We start from the raw sequence: 4,903 nt of genomic DNA on the forward strand, positions 1-4,903 counted from the left end.
CTAGGCCATGGTGTGGAACACAGCCTTCCATCCTGTGGAACAATGCTAACGTTGCTCACCCCACCTCGTTGGATCCGGTGACCTGGGAGTGGTTTATTCTTTTTTTTTTTTAGTAATAATTTATTTATTTGTTTGTTTATTTATTTATTTTTAGAGAGAGGGGAAAGGAGAAAGAGAGGGAGAGAAACATCACTGTGTGGTTGCCTCTCATTCACGCCCCCAACTGGGGACCTGATGTGCAACCTAGTCATGTGCCCTGACTGGGAATCAAACCAGCGACGCTTGGCTCGCAGGCCGACGCTCAATCCACTGAGCCACAGCAGCCAGGGTTTGGGAGTGGTTTATTCTTGTATAGCTATCAGCTGCCTAGGGAAAGGCGGGCATGGGAAAAGGGTAGGAAGTGGTGGGGTCAGGCTCTGAAGAGGAGACCACCCTCCCCCACCCTGTTCCCTTCTGCGGGGTCCCTGGCTGAAGGATTTCTGTAGGAAGCAGGGGCACAGCTGGCCCACCCTGGGTTCCTCTCTGCCTTCAGGTGGTTCGATGCAGTCCACAGCAATCTGATGGCGCACCATGTGATTTGGGAAATGAGGCAGCACTCAACCAGTCTAGGGAGCAGAAGTCCTTCCTTTCTGTTTCAAAAGAGATGGAAAAACTTGAGTCTCAAATGTTCAGAAATGCCAGATTCCTGGGGTGCGGGCCTGGGCTGAGGTGATTGAGGGCTTTGCAATACGGGGTGCAAGGGCTGATGCAGCCTGTTTCAGGAGCGCACTCTTCCCCCAGGCCTCGTGGAGACATCCTAGCTCCTCACCACCCCAGTGCGCCCACCTCCCAAGCCTGCAGTGCAGATAGAGCTGCAGTGCCCACCCGGTCAGCTCTCCCCTAGGGGACCCCAACACAGCAGAGCTGCCCAGCTGACTGCAGAGAAAACCACCCCCCTCCGGCAGGGCCTGAGTTCCCATTCTGGCCCCCCGTTGCCCAGGAGACGACCACTGTCACCAAGGCTCCCTGGGCCAGACTTTGCTGAGAAGAGATGGTGCCCCTAAGACGAGGAAAGCTTCCAGTTGGATCTTCTCCGACTCTGTCTTTGTGCTGGTGTTGCCGTTGCTGGTAATAAAACCCGCGTTTGCCAGAACTGAGTGGAAAGAACAGTATTTGGGGACATGCACCAATAATCCCGGGGCTTCAGTGGCCCCACTCCAAGGCTGGCCCCAGCTGGGGGGGTTAGAGACCCTGGCTCAGAAGAGCCGTCTTCCACCAGTTTGGTTGGGCAGCTCCATGGCCACCCCTCGGGGCAAGTGGGCGCACACCGCCCACGACAACCACTCCCCACCTTGTGTCCTGGGCAGGCCAGGAGGAACCCTACCATCGGCTCCAGTGCTGTCTCTGCGCAGAGCGGATGTCCTCACAGTTTTCCCAGCAGTTAGGAGAGGTTCCTTTGCACATCCTGGCTCACCGCAGCTGCAGACTGGGCTGGCACCAAAGGGGAGTGAATGAGGAAGTGATACTTTCTATTCAACGGCTGGGCCGTGCCCAGGGAATGGGGACAGAGATGAGCAGGACACTGACCCTCCCCGCTAGGAGTGACTCACAGACCCACTTCCTAGACCCAGATACAAAACCCAGGTTTCTGGAGCATGGCTGGGTGCCTGTAGTGTGGCGTGGAGCGGTGAACAAGGAACGGGCCCTCCCTCCCAGAGCTCAGCCTAGTGAGCCCGAATAAACAGCGAGTTATCAGATGGTGTGCTGAGCGTTGTGGGGGAGCCCGAGGCACGTGGGGGAGTGGGTGTCTGCACCAGACAAGCAAGGCAGGGGACCTATGTGTTAGATTCATATTAAATGCCTTCCTGTGTCATCAAGGCCGGAAGCTGCACAGTCTGGTGATGCCCCATGTTGCTATTTTCACTGTCCTTTTTGACCTTGGCCAAGTTCTTATCAGACTACAGAAGCCTTGATTATTCCTGCACAGGTAGCTCGTGAACAAGGCCAAGGGATGGACCCCAGATCCTCAGATTCCATGACCTTGGAGCCCCAGCAGAGAGGGGAGGGCTGGGGGTTGACTGAGCAGTGAGGTGAGCAGACTCCTCCCTCCTCTCTGGCCAGGACCCAGGGCTGGATGGACCCCGGTTCTTTCAGGATGACCGGCCAGGCATCTGCTTGCCACCCCTCCAGGTCCTTCGGCAGAATTTCAGACTTAGCTGTTTAATGCTGGGTTCCCCTGAGCGCTCGGTTTCAGAGCTTCTGGGCCACGTGCAAGGAAACGAGGGTCCTGAGAGTTCCCGACCTCTTTCGGTTTAATGACCTGTGTGCCCAGCCGCCTTCATAAGATCTTTCTGGATTCCGCAGGGAGGGGCTCATTCCGCCTTTTCTTTTCTGGGGGCTGGTGGGGGGCACTAAGGATTACCCCTCGGTTCCCACTAGAGACGGCTGAGCTTCCCTGAACCCGGAGTTTGCTTCAGCCCAGTCACCTCTCTGTGCCAACGCCAGGCAGCCCTGGTTTCAGCTTCAGGACGAGCCCCCGCCCCCCCAAGTTGTCTGTGTCAGACACATCTCTGTGCCTCTTTGGACCCTCTCACTTATATCAGGGCCATTGGCCACGCCCCAGCCACGGCTGAGACTGCTATCCCGGTGTGGACTCGCCAGTGTCACCCAAGTACAACCCAGCACCCCTGGCCTCAGGCTGTATTCCTCTTGCCTTGGGGCTTCCCTGGACCTCAGCGTGTACCACGCTGCATCGGCCACAGGCAAGCAGGAAGTCCTGGCAATTAACACCCTGGAAGTGACCTGATGGGAGAGGTTTGCCTGGGGACAAATGCTTCTCCCTTTCTCTGAGTGATGAGTTATTTATACAGCTTCTCTGAGGATGATGCCGTTACGTTGGCTACCAAGCTGTAGCCGGCTGGCTCCCCCTCCTGCCTAGCTACACCCCTCTTTCCCTCCCTCCTGCTCCCTGGGCCCACTCTCCCTAACAAAGGGGTGACACCTGAGCTTTTGCTTCTTGCTCTGCTTTCCAAGGAACCCCAACCAAGCTGGACACCCAAACCCGATTTCTCTTCCACACCTCCTCTTCCATTCAAGGGGGTGCACTTGGTCCACAGTCGGCAGCGCACCCCACTGCCCCCCGTGACAGGCCCAGGACCCAGGCTGGCTGGTCAGCACCTCACTCCCCAGGCCACAAAAACTCAGAAACGACCATGTGACGACCATCTTTGTTTCCCCTGGAAACTGATGAATGAACATAGGGGACATCACACACCGGTAAAGTCACCGCCTTCTTTCTCTTCACAGCAGAGGATTCCTCCTCATTCAGTTAGGACCCAGGAGACCCCTGCTCCCCAGGAAGCCTTGCTTTGTTCACTATTCCCGCCCAACAAGAGTCCTTCGGCTCTGCTCTGTAGCATCCAGGGTCCCCATGGCAACTACCGCTGCAGACTCCTCACTGGCGTTGGGCACTGCCTTGCTCTTTTACATGGTTCTGTGAATCTGAGGCTCTTATGCAGCTGCTGTGGGTCCCCGTTTCTGCTGGGCATACAGCTCTACCCGGCAACCCATGGGGGGCTAACTGGCCCAAATGGGGCAGGCAGGTGCTCCCACACAGAAAGAGGCCAGGCTGTTCAATATACAGTGGTCCCTGTCTGTATCGCGGTGCACTTATCGCAGCCTCACTGTATCGCGGGATTTTTAAAAATATAATATTTAATTAGTTATTGTGGATTTTTCGCCATATCACGGGATTTTGCGGTACTGTATACGTATGTTGTTAAAGTGACGTAGGTTTAAGGGTGTAGAATATGTTTAAGAACATAAGGAGTGTTTATAAAAGTGTGGAAAAGGTTAATAAGGGAGTGGGAAAGGTTTATAAGTGTGTGGGAAGGGTTTATAGAGCCTTAATATATATATAAATACTAAAATAAATGTAAGGTTCCTACTTTGCAGACTTTCACCTATCGCGGGGGTGGGGGTCTAGAACGTAATACCCGCAGTAACTGAGGGATCACCATACTGTGATTAAATTGTCTGGGTTTGCCCAAGGCTTCTCCAGCTTTTGCACCAATTGCCCACTGTCCCGGGAAACCCCCTGTCCTGGGCAAGACGGTACTTGGTCCCCCTGTCCAATGGGCAGGAGCATGAAGAGGGTGCGGTCCAGGTGAAGCCGCCTTCTGAAGTAAAGGGCACAGACCGCATGGATTCAGCCCCGATGCCACTTGCTTATTCATGTAACACAATTTATTGAGCTCCTACTATGTGTCAGGCACTCTGCTACGTTTTAGGGATGAACAAAACTGAGCCCCTGACCTGAATAACTTAGCGCTCTGAGCAGAGGTCAGGAAACTTATTCTGCCAAAAGCCAGATGAGAAATCCTGTGGCTTGGCGGACCCCAAAGTCTCCCTCATCACTACCAGCCCTTCCAGGCCCTGAGAGACGGGCCAGGTGCCGTGAGGTGCAGCCCAGGGTGTGGGCCTATGGTGGGCCTGTCCGCGGGCCTGGGCAGCCATGCAGGGGCACCGGGAGTCCTGTTATCCAGCAGGGGCCGGCCAGCGTCTCGGAGGGCCCAGAGCCCACACACCCCAAGGGAAGGGTGTGGGTGCCCTGGCAGCCCCCATTTACACAACCAAGAAGACACTCTGATAAAAGGACCCTTCCCTTGAGAAAGAACATTTGTTCTGGGTGTGCTTGTGTCTCTGCCTAAACTAGGGGTTCTTAACGTGGGAATCAGGAGGTGAGTTCAGGGGGGTCATGAACTGGCTGGGGAAAAACATCACACACTTATTTTCACTAAGTGCTAACTGAAACTAGCACTTCCCTCCCCGTGTGCGTCGGTATCACACTGCAGTAATGTAGCTGGTTCCTGGGACTTTGTCACCAACAGAAACTTCAGCGATTTTCATATCACGCCACAGATGA

General features: G+C 54.9%; 1 long non-coding RNA gene across 1 annotated transcript; it reads right to left on the reverse strand.

The window, feature by feature from the left end:
- Positions 1-520: 520 nt before the first annotated feature.
- On the reverse strand, positions 521-2,348 carry LOC150022768 (uncharacterized). Its single transcript, XR_016509692.1, has 3 exons — positions 1,364-2,348; positions 997-1,132; positions 521-629 (listed from the first exon to the last, which is right to left on the reverse strand). It is a non-coding gene; the product is annotated as an uncharacterized LOC150022768 (long non-coding RNA).
- Positions 2,349-4,903: the final 2,555 nt, after the last annotated feature.

The sequence above is a fragment of the Furipterus horrens genome, unplaced genomic scaffold (assembly GCF_987537825.1).
Source record: "Furipterus horrens unplaced genomic scaffold, mFurHor1.1.pri manual_scaffold_1, whole genome shotgun sequence".
In the NCBI taxonomy this organism is placed as follows: Eukaryota; Metazoa; Chordata; class Mammalia; order Chiroptera; family Furipteridae; genus Furipterus; species Furipterus horrens.